This window comes from Leptonotus elevatus, chromosome 21, assembly GCF_054856555.1.
Source record: "Leptonotus elevatus isolate MCC_2025b chromosome 21, RoL_Lele_1.0, whole genome shotgun sequence".
Lineage (NCBI taxonomy): Eukaryota > Metazoa > Chordata > Actinopteri > Syngnathiformes > Syngnathidae > Leptonotus > Leptonotus elevatus.
The window spans coordinates 15,263,686-15,275,705 of NC_141259.1; the positions used below are offsets into that span (position 1 = coordinate 15,263,686).

Consider the following 12,020-nt stretch of genomic DNA (forward strand, 5'->3'; position numbering starts at 1 on the left):
GCCACAAGACTTTTGCTGGCGCTGAGCAAGCGAGCACGCTAACTGTCAGCGGGAGCACTTTGTCGTCCCGCTTAGCGGCGGCGTCGCGTGCCTAATGGCCCCCGCGGGCCCGCCGGCCCGTCTCATCTGCTCCGCGCTTTTTATCCAGACTTTTTCTTTGCTATGACGTGCGCGCACGCACAGCACACACGCGCACACCCATGTGCGTGCGCGCGCACACACACGCTAATTGTTCACAGCGTCAACGTGACCGATGAGAGGTGAAGGATCAAATGGCGCATGTGTGCGCGTACGTGCGCGTGCCTCTGTGTTTTTTTCTTCTTTTGTTGTAATTGATTCCGTCCTGGTCTGCTGGTTTATTTGCAGCCGGCAAATGACGAGGAAAATATCACATTGTTTGCCGCAAAAAAACAATCATAATAATGATAAAAAGCCTCGCTTTCAGGATGCAAGCTGCTGCTAAGAAGATGCTATTTGTATACAGTTGAGATTTTTTTTTAAGATAAGGCCTGCTTTGGACTATTTTCATGTTGAGAAGAACTCGACGCTCGTCCTGCTGCGGTCCAACGAGGTCACGTGGTCTGGTTAAGGACAAAAAGGAGGAGATGATGTCAAGGAGACCCAAAAGGAGGAGGCGCATTAGTCAGCTGCACTTTTCCTGTCGCTGCTTCTCAACAGCTCATTGTTCACATGCAGCCACCGGCCTGATTTATAGACGTTGTTCAGCCGCAGAGGAAGCGCCTCCATTGATTTTCGTTTTCGGCTTTTTCTCTCTCCGCATGGACGGAAGCAAACAAATGAGCCCGGCACGCCTTCGCCGTTGATGTTTGTGTGTTCCAATAATTGAAGGATGCATTTTCCATCCGCGTGTAGCTCGATCGTCTCCCCCCCGCCTCCCCAAAAAAAAGTCAAATCACGTGAGCAAAAAAGCAAGCCCAGAAACCCCCCAAACGACGTGTTGCTTTTGTTTTGGCCGCCGCCGCCGCCGCCGCCGCCGCCGCCGCCGCCGCCTTGAAGTTGAGAAGAAAACATCCCAACGCTGAGAACAGCAAACCAAAGTCAAGTCAACACGGCCACCTGACTAACACGTTCGTCACGCACTAAACACGCCACCGACGCCATCTTCGTCATCATCAATGTTGCTCGTGCAAGTAGCGTTAGCACTTGTCCGGCAGCATTCTGTTGCCATGACGACGACCCCGACGCCTTTAGGAGCCATCCTGATGTTTTGTGGCCGCTGGCGAGTTTGTGGTGCTGTTGGAACGCGTAGCGAGCGGAGCAGGCGGTCGCCGCTTTCGCACCCTCACAACGATGAAAAGCTCATCTCGAGAATCCCGAGACGCGCTACGCGAAAAGAGAGCAAATGTTCCCACGCTCTTGTCGATACTCGCGTTGTCATCTGCCAGATAAACCAAAAACGGTTTCAACATAAATATCGTTGCTGGCCACGGTGCCGCTGCCAGCCTTGGCCACTCAGGGGCAGTATAACCCAGACGGACTGATGTACTGCACAATATTGATGTCTCAGCTCCACGCAGAGGATGAAGAATCTATGACAGAGTATTGCTATCATATGTATAAATTACACGAGTTTCCTATTATGTGCTAGCATTAGCAAAAGCTGGCGGACTACAGGCAGTCAACAGCCTCAAGACTTGTTTTTTTTTTTTGTTTTTTTTAAAGAAGAAGAGTTGTTCACTATTTGTCAAAGTCACAAAGATGAAAAAACTGCCACTTGACGTCAAGTTGTTGTTATTTCAAGGCATGACTGTATTTAGATGCAGTTGCATTTTGTCAGCAGGGAAGGTGACAAATACGAAGGAAGGCAAACGTGGTGAGAATCGTCGGCAGGATTTGACGACGTCTCCGCCGCTCGCTGGCGCGCAGCGAGCGGAACAAGACCAAACTAATACGTCAATCCCTCTCACCTCTTAATCCAATTGGATTGCGGAGGACAGCAGCAGGTGTTTTATCGCATGCGGGCGCCATTGTTGTGAAAGCTTCCTCTCCATTTAAAAAGCACACGCTGCCATTTTTATTGTGACGTCCGCAGACAAATGACGACCGGCGGCCGAGGAGATGGTCTGAAGTGGAAAAAAAAAAACCAGCCACAAAAACAACAACCCGATCATCTTTCAAGACAGCGCCTCATGCCTCACCCGCGTCCCAAGCAGCAGCACCAGATGAAAAACACGCGGCAGCTTTGCCAGCATTACGCCGCACTGCCGACTCTCGCCATGACTCCCATTTTGTTTCTTCTTTCCAGTGTCGAGATGGCATAGAAATCAAAATGGGAGGTGATCGTCGTCATTGACTGATCACAATTTGGCGCTCGGCAGAAGGAAGCTAACGATGGCTAGCAGCTATGGCTAGCAGCTATGGCTAGCAGCTATGGCTAGCAGCTATGGCTAACGCTGTAAAATGAAGCCGGTTTTTCTCGCTGCCCAATCTACAAAAGCGTGCGGGAGAAAGTTAGCATTTGCGCTGCGCACCAGCGCTAACTAAATCATGTTTGTCCCCACACGACATCAACAAATGCTGACGATCGACATTTGCTGAAACGGAACTGGAGACGGACTCGAATGCCCTTTTTGCTTTGTTTCTATTTGGATGCAAGCCGTCACGTAGCGGCCATTTTCAATATTGGCCGGCATCCAAACGAAGGCGTCATCCATTTGGCAAACATGCTGTGATGCTGGCGGCCATTTTGCTGGCCCATGCGCGCCGACGTTAGCGCAAGTGAGAATGTTTTTCCAATTCATCTTCTTCCCAGTCGGCCGCAATCAGCACTTTCGCAGGCCACGCCTTCAAAAGCTCGCCACTGTTCAGATATTCTGGGCGCGGTGTCGCCAAAACTGGACGCCAATTCAAACCCGGTTGCCTGTAAACATCGACAAATACAAAGCGTTACAAGAGGACAGGATCCATTTTTAGTGTCATGTCGAGATTTAGGTGGCTTGGTCTGGATGTTGGTAATCGAGGCGGTAGGTACATAAGTAGTTACGTGGGTTGGTCGGTCACTACGTTTGCTGGTAGGTCAGTAGGTTGGCGGGCGGGTGACTTGGACAGCGGCTTGGTTATGAGCAAAATCGGCGATCGTTAAGTCGCTTTGTGGCTTGGCAGATGGACAGCACAAATGATTATGAAATGCCGGCTGGTAGAAACATTAGCAGGCAGGTAGTGAGCTGAGTTAAGTCAATAGTTAGATGGAGGTCATTTGGTCAAACGGTCGGTGGGTAAGCAGGTAGGTGCTCGTTATGTCGGTTAGGACGGAGATTGGTCTGTAAGCAGTTCAGTAAGTCGGTTAGTCGCCAGCAGGTCGGCAGGTCGGCAGGTAGATAAGCAAGTCCGTTGGTCAACCGGTCGGTGGTTGGCCAGAAGCTAGCGAGGTGTGTCCATCGTTCAGGAGGTTAGCAGATAGGAATGTTGCTCGGTAGGCAAGTTTGTTGCTTGCTTGGTCAGTCAATAGGAAGGTCAGTCAGGAGCAACTTGGTTGCTTAGAACGACGTTAGTCAGTTGGTAGCTCGGTAGATTGCTCGGTTAGTAGCGAGGGTGGATGCTTGCTTGCTAGCTTGGTAGGTCGGTAGATTAAATTGGTGCGTAGGCAGGTCCGTCAGTAGGTAGCAACTCATTTGCTCCCAAAAACATTTATATATGTTCTATTTTAAATGTTTTAAGTGTCCCAAAGATGTATTTATACGTTTTTGATGGGTTTTTTTTTTTATGCTAGAGCATTCACAAGGCTTTGATGAAGCCTCTCAACTGAATGCTTGAAGCAACGGCAGTAATTACAAAAACGGCCAGCAGGTGGCAGCAGACTATAAGAGATCAACCAGGGCCATGTTGAAAAAAAGCTCATTTACTCACAGTTGTAATCAGATTTGTGAATAATGATGAAACTGCTAATTGCTGCAAAACGGAAACAGATAGAAATATGCTTCTTTTTTTTCCTGATGAAAGAAGAGACTCGAATCTTTCTTTTGGTAGCTTCCATGTTTTGATAGCAACAGAACACAATATTTTGCGGGACTTGCAAAATCTGTCAAAATCCAGTCAAACGGCCGGGAGCGAAGGGGATTGCTTCAGTGAAAATGGCTGCCAGTCAATGAGTTAAATGGGCCCAAAGGTCGGTCTTCATGGGTAGGTAGGTCCGAAGCCTCCACAGATGGGTCGGGAGTCTGCTCAGCTGGCAGCGTGTTGGCTCGCGAGCTCGGTCACTAAGTAGGAAGAAGGAAATCCAGTTGCGAAGCCAAAATGGCTGAAAGGCTTCATTTGACAGAGCGGCTGCCGCCGTCGGTCCTGGAGCCAAGAAAATGTTGGCTAAGACGCCTTAACGAGGCCGTCGGCCTTCCATGAGATTTTCCTTTCAACCTCATATCCACGTGCCGTCACAAACAAGTCACACAAACAGAAACACGCCCCCCCCCCTTTTTTTTTTTGTTGTTGCTGCAGTCATTGTGAGAAGTCACAGGCTGCTTTTTTCTTTGGAGATGCTCGGCGCTGCCCATTTGTTATTATGGTAACCGCGGCAACCGGGTGGCCACGCTCCACGGTGGCAAATGTTGACCGCGCGTGAATAATAACCGCACAGGAATGTTTGTTTGTCTTTTTCAGTCCAGGTGAATGTGAAACATTCACTCGCGGACGGACGGACGGACGGACGGACGGACGGACGGACGGACGGGCGGCATCCTACAAAACGCTGAACGGATTTCCACTTACAGCATTTTGACGAGAGCGAGGTCTCGATTTCTTTGGTAAATAAATATATTGAACAATAATGTATTGAAAAAAATGATTTCCCCTTTCATAAAAAAAGAAAAATAACACAAAGATCAAATGTGTTGCGATTGCCCAATAGTCACAAGTTTCTTGTTTTGTTGACTTCCGAAATGAATTTTGGTCCGTGTTGACATTTTTGCACTTGACTTCGTTTTAGAATTCAGCAAAGCTTCTTTTCTGTCCGTCTTAAGTGCGCGCGTCCTTCCTGGACACGTTTCTGGTTTCCGTTTTCATTGAACATTTGCAACAGAAGAGAAATCCAGCGTGGATAAAACGCGAGAGAGCAAAACTATTCATGACTCTCATTTGTTCTTTCAATGGCGGCAGGCTGCAACCAAATGTCACATTTGATTTGTGTGTAATTGCGCAATGGCGGACACAATTTCAAAGCGTCACCACATTGGCTTGAAATGAAGCGAGCACAACAACAACAACAACAACAACAACAACAACAACAACAACAACAACAACAAAGTCTTTGCTTCCCTCAACATCAGCATGTTGGAACCGTAATTATGTGGGAATTGTTTCAAGACACGCTAAAGGCAATTCAGAGATTTGCATCCAAGTATATCGTCGGCGAAAAGTAGCTGACGATATGACTAACGTTGAATTGTTCCCCTTTTGCCGATTTTTGTGCACTTTGGCGTCACTCACACTTGAGCGCCTTCATTAGCGGCGGCTCGCTAGCTATGCCTTCACCCGCAAAATACGCCTTTCCTTTAGATTGCCCACTAACGTGGCCACTTTAGAGCGCCTCGTTGTCAGGCACGAGTGTGCGCACGACAAGGGGAAGAAAACGCAAAATCCTCCCCCAAAATCCACGTTATTCTTCTGCCGTATTCATTCGTACATTCTCAGCTAAACGTCCTGGAATCGCTGTGAAAAGAAATAACCATCGTAAAAGCAAAGCAAAAAAAAGTGCGGATAGGAAGAAAACAAAGATGACCTCCTTGGCGGAGGTAACAAAGAGTAAAAATAGAGCGGCAAAAGATGCATGGAATTGCGAGGTGAAGCAGTTTTGTATCTTTTGCTGGCGCGTGCGCGCGGGAAAGGTCGGCGGGAGATCAAAGCGGCGGCGTCAAAGCGGCGGCGTCAAAGCGTCGGCGTCAAAGCGGCGACAGACGGAGACGCGACGCAAATGCTTTTTCCTGCTCAAGTATTCGTCACAAGCTTCAAGTGCCGTCACCCGAAAGTCGTCTTATTTCAACGTTATTTTCACACGCGCCCGCCGCCGCGCCGCAATCAAAGCCCCCTTTTGCTTTGGTCCGGCTGAACTTTGAACTCCATCCATCATCTGCGTCGTTTGCATCCTCCGCTGCCGCGACTGCTTAGCACGCGCCGTTCAATAAGACAAAAGGCCGTCAAATGGACGCCGAAATCCAAGTTCCCGCGCCGACGTTGCTGATTGAATGTCTGTAACGTGTCGCAAATCTTTTGGTGGGCGCGGTTTTCACCGCCGCAGCGTATCTTCCTTTCGTTTCGCTTCTCGCTGACACGAAAGCGCGTTGCTCGCTTGACGTTCAGCGTCAGCTGCAAAAAAGCACGGTTCGAACGTGTCAAGAAACCAGCGAGGATGAAGACAAAGGTCAGTCATTCAAGCAGAAATTCCGTCAAAAACAAAATCAGGTGCCACAAAAGAGACAACAGCCCGACTTTTCTTTTTGAGTATGCAAATATGTCATACCAAATCTTTTCATTCCTTTTGTTTGTACTCGCCGGCGCGCGTTTCCGGCTCCCGTGCGGCCGGATGCTCATTTTCTTGGACTTTTTAGCCGCCGTCAAAATCCAGTCGGTCCCCGGCGGACCTTTGAGCGAGACGCTGTTCTGCTCCTCCGCGAACGTCGTCATTGCAATCGAACCACGCAACTCGAAGACAAAGGCCGTCAATAATTGTCAAGGTCAACCGCGGAATTCGCCTGCCGTTGCCTCTGAACGGCGAGCGAGATGTTTGCCTTTCGTCGTGTCAGAAGATACAGCCATGGTTTTTATTTTGTATTTTTTAATCGCTTTTCTTTTGTTCTCGTCGCTGTCTCTTTACCTGTCCTGGCTGCATGCTAACCTTTAGCATTGCGCTAGCACGAAAGGCTGTCTTTTTGACATATTGACTCGTTTATAATACAAACTTTTTTTTCTTTGTCTTACGAGTTTGAATATGTGGCTCATGAATACAACATTCAACAAATGAAGCTTAAATGGACCATTTACACAACAGGCTAAAGAAATGAACGTTAGCCTAGCATAAAAGGCTATTTTGAAACAATGCTTCATTAACATAAACCATTTGTTCAAAACAAAACATCAATTGAAGTCAATGATTGAAGCATGACACAAATTTCAACCTTTAGCATTGCGCTAGCACGAAAGGCTGTCTTTTTGACATATTGACTCGTTTATAATACAAACTTTTTTTTCTTTGTCTTACGAGTTTGAATATGTGGCTCATGAATACAACATTCAACAAATGAAGCTTAAATGGACCATTTACACAACAGGCTAAAGAAATTAACCTAGCCTAGCCTAGCCTAGCATAAAAGGCTATTTTGAAACAATGCTTCATTAACATAAACCATTTGTTCAAAACAAACCATCAATTGAAGTCAATGATTGAAGCATGACACAAATTTCAGCACATGCTAAAGAAAAGTTGAGTTTCGCACAATTTGCTTTTGTTGTATTTGATAATACGAATAATCGTACGGCAACGCTTTAAAAAAAAATTGCTTTCGGTTTACGATATTGTGTTTCAAAAAAGTGCTTGTCGTCCGCATTTGAAGTTTGGGTTTGCAATCAGGCTTTCAAGCCAGCATTAGGTTTGAATTGAACAAAGGCCAAGGGTTCAAATGAAGTTTCCGAGGCGGGTGTTTGCGTTTCCTTCCATCTCGTCCTCTTGACTCCCTCCCTCCCTCCTTCCTTCCTTCTTTTCCTCGCCTTGCTTAAAAAAGTGTCAAGTTTTGTCGCATCCTGTCCATGACGTCGGCCCGTTTGGAAGCCGTTTGGAAGCCGTTTGGAAGCCGTTTGGAAGCCGGAATCGAAGGTCATCCATTCACGTGGATTTGCCTAACGCGGTGAGGCATCACCTGGGAAAAGTTCCAGCGTGATCTCTCGTCTGCGTGATGAGAGTGAACATGCCACGTGGCCACGCACGCACGCACGCAGGAAGGCGGGACCGACGACGTTGTGGCGTCCCATCACAAGCCTTTCCATCCTCCGCCGGCCGACGCGCGTCCATGAGGAGGCACATTAAATATGGAACGCTGCTTTGCTGCACGCAAGTCATTTTGTCTTTCTTTTAAGGATGTGTACAAAGTAGGCGGGGATGGCGAGGGGGGGGGGGGGGGGGCTTTAAATGTTTGCAGCCTTTTCATCGTCGACCCACAGGGAAAAACAATTTGTTGTCAATCCGTTGCTTGTTGGCTTCAAGCGCTGCAACATAGATGCTATTTAGCATTAGCATTAAGATGGCGGACTGAACGGTTAATGGCTGTTGTCAGTGCACAAAGAGCAACTGTCTTGGTTTTAGGTGGCCTCTATTTAATTTGATTTTGGGGGGGGGGGGTTGTTCACTATTTGCCAAATGAAAGTAAAAGTGTATAATGATGTCACATTACAAATCTAAAATGTTATTGAAATGGCTCCTAAGAGCAACTCCTCGTCAACGATCCCGTCGTCGCTCATGGCAGTATTTTGCGACGACGATGGCGGCGAGTTTGTTACCTCGTGTTACCTTTCGGCCTCCCGCAAAAACGTCGGCGTTATGAATTTGAAAAGCGCTTTGATGTCTTGCTGCAGTAAAAAAAAAAAAAAAAAAAAGAAGCAAAATGAGACCCAATGAAATTCGTCTCAAACCTCAACTCGGGATAAAATATCTCACCAAGTGACATTTTTTTCATGGGACATTTTTTCTTGGAGGTGTGCTCACTTTTGTTTGGACATGAACGCTTTGCGAGGTCGTTAAACTGCCGACAGCTTTCAAATGAGAAAAGATGACGACGATGTGAAGTTTGCGCTCGCGTCGGTGATTTGCAAAATGTTACAAAGTTCCGGCAGAACTCGAGAGCGCCTTTGGAGAGACCAAATTTCCATTTGGGCATTTTGTGATGCCGGCAGCCGTTCCTAATATTTGGACGTCTTTTGTCTTTGGCCACAATGTCGTCAACAAATGTTCCTTTTGTGACTTCCGTTGAGCGCAGTGCCGAAGTTTGATGAGCGTTTTGAGGTTTTGGTCATAAAAAAGGAGCTGGTGTTTATTGCTGCAGCTTTTTTCTTCTTTTTCTTTCCAGCTCTCAAGTGGGCCCGATAACGTGCCCAGTGAGTGTGGAAGTCATTCCTGCAGATCCGCTGGGCCCGCTTTTTATTTATTTTGCAGGGAAAGAAAAAATCTGCCGCTGACCAAATCTGAGCGAGCGCGATGAGCGCAATCAAGATGGCCGCGTCTCGCCGGCCAAAGGTTACGCCGACGCTTTCCTTCCTGCGTTGTTGACTTTTTTTTCCCGCTGGTCATGATTTTGTCCCACTGTGACGCTAAAAACGAGCGCGCGTGGAAAACCCAACAAACGGCTGCACTATAAAAATGGATTGCTTACAAAAATAAATATTTTCAAGCAATCTCGTCGGTTAAGCTCACGTTGGCTTGATTAACCGATGGATTGGTCAGACATCGACTATTCCGCCTAGCAACCAATGAAATTGCTTACAATAGAAAGTAAGTCTATTCATTGATTGTATTCTAAATGTATTTATTAATTATTATTATAAGCGATTACAATATAATATATCAATAATATAGTGCTTAAAAATGGAAAGGTGTTTCTAGATAGATTACTGAGTCTGGGAGGTTGTGGGTTCAATCCCTGGCCGGGTCATACCAAAGACTTTAAAAATGGGAGCCATTTGCCGCCCTGCTTGACACTCCGCATTAAGGGTTGGAATTGTGGGGTTTGATCCCCAAATGATAGCCCAGCGCGGCCCCTGCTGCTGCTCACCGCTCCGCACGAGGAGATGGCTCAATTGCGGAGAAGGAATTTCGCCCCACTTTGTGGTACTTGATTATTGTTTCCCCCCCAAAAATGTCAGCCTCGAACACAGATGAACCAATCTCTTGGTCAGAATGAGCAATTTGTATGGTTGGCGTGATCGCCAAAATATATCGGTCGAAAACGCCGACCGATGCAGAGAAATGATGACGACGTTTGGCCCGAGTAAAAATCTCTTCGATTGGAGAACAATTGAGTTTTCTGCATTTTGGTCCACGTGCACGATTGTTTTGCTTTCCATTTGATTGCTCGACCAAAACATTCAAATCGAGTACAAAAGACTTCCTTTCGATTTGCTATGCGGCTTCGTCCAAATGTTTCGTTCACGTGCACTTTCAGACGCACGCACGCACGCACGCACGCACTCCAAATATTGTGCATCCATCATGTCTGCGCTTTCAGATGTTAAAAAACGTCTCAGTTTGATGCCATTTTAAAGGACTTGCAAATGAAGTCATAATTGCTTTTTTGACAGTACGTAACGTTGCGTTGCGTCTCTTGGCCAGGACTCGCTTAGAAAAGACATCTGCGGCTCTCAATGGCATTTTTCTGCAGGCTAAATAAAAGAAAAAAGGAATTTGCTCTTCCTTCCTTTTGCTCCTCGCACAAATTCTTTTTCTTTTCCTTCCTCCTCTCAGCCGAGACGAAAGTCGAGCGAGCTCAAATTGCTGAGGAAATTGTTTGAAGGCGGCGGCGGCGGCGGCGGCGAAGGCGGCGGCGCTAATTAGCGGCGCGATTACGCCGGCTGGGACGCAAGCCACCCGGCCAAATGGAAGCGCTCATTTGCCAGAACATTCGGGAAGCCGTGTCGGCAATTACTGCTCATTTGCATGTGTGTATAATGGCCGTGATTAGCGTCGGATTCCCCAACGCGACGCTGAAAACATTCCCGGTCATTGACAAATTGTTGCCTCATTTTTTGTGCGGGAACATCTTCAAATCCAATTTGGACATCGATTCCATAACACAATGTATTCGTTTTCTAGTTACTTATTATAGATAGCAATATAAAAAGTGACGAGTAATCCGTCGCCGCGCCTGCCGTGGCGTCCGTCTTGGTCACTTTTCATACTTGGTAGCCACAAGACAAAAAAAGACGGCGTCATAGTTTTGAGAAGGTACTGAAAGAAACTACGGACCGTATGCCACGGAGGGGGCGGGAGTTCCGACTTCCGGGTTTTCACTCATCAACTTTGTTTCCGTTTCCGCTTTGCCACGCGTGGGCCTCGTCCCGCGACTTGCGCTTCCGCCTTTCTGCCCCTGGGTGGCGCGTTCCCGTCGACAGGTTCGAGGCTGCGAGTGCGGAGTGTCTGTCTCGGTGTCCGAAGCGTTTCAGACAGCCGAGACGCCCTCCCGCCGATGAGGTTGGGGGGGGCGCGAGTGTGGGAATGCGGAAACGGCGCTGATGTGTAAAACCCGGACGTCCGCGACATCGAGCCCATTAAACACCCCAAAAAAGATTCTTCCTCTCAGATGTCAAAAACAAATCAAGGGTGAGGATGACGCAACGACGGAATCATTTCTTGTCAACAAGCTGATTGGCCGTGACGTGTAATTGTGGGCGGGGTTGAACTCTTTTTGGTCCATAAATGCCCCAGAATCCGGCCGCCGCGCACCAACGTGCGTGTTGCGCTCGCTTGCCACTTGAAGCGGGTTGCACACGCCACCGCACTTGCCAAATGTTTTTGGAAGTAAACGTGTTTTTGCCTTGCGAGGGTGCGCAACGCCGCGCAACGGCGCGCACGGCCGCGCAACGCCGCGCAACGGCGCGCAACGGCGCGCAACGCCGCGCAACGCCGCGCAACGCCGCGCAACGCCGCGCAACGCCGCGCAACGCCGCGCAACGCCGCGCACGGCCTAGCTAGCTCGCCGGATAGCCGCGGCTCACTGGCTGCACCCGAGCCTTCCCGCTGGCGCAAATGGCGCTTGGGACCAACACAGCCTTTCGTAATCTTGTGAAGTCTGCCTTTAACATCTGGACAAGAGTTGGCACCCCTGGCTCGCACCCCCTGGCTCGCACCCCCGCTTTTGTCTGAAGGGCCCTCAAATGAAAGCGTTCAACATTTGGACCACAGCGGCCGCACTTGCGCTCTCCCGCACGCAAACACGTCTGTCAATCTGTCTTCACAAATATTTTGCATCTTCAGCATCCAGACAAACGTCAGCGCGCGTCTTCCAATCAAAAAAGCCGCTGATCCCCGC

General features: G+C 48.3%; 1 protein-coding gene across 9 annotated transcripts in view; it reads right to left on the minus strand.

Annotated features, from left to right (window-relative positions):
- The window catches only part of LOC147156113 (RNA-binding Raly-like protein), a 70,245-nt gene that overhangs the window by 11,919 nt on the left and 46,306 nt on the right, over window positions 1-12,020 (minus strand). The gene's annotated exons all lie outside the window — the stretch shown is intronic.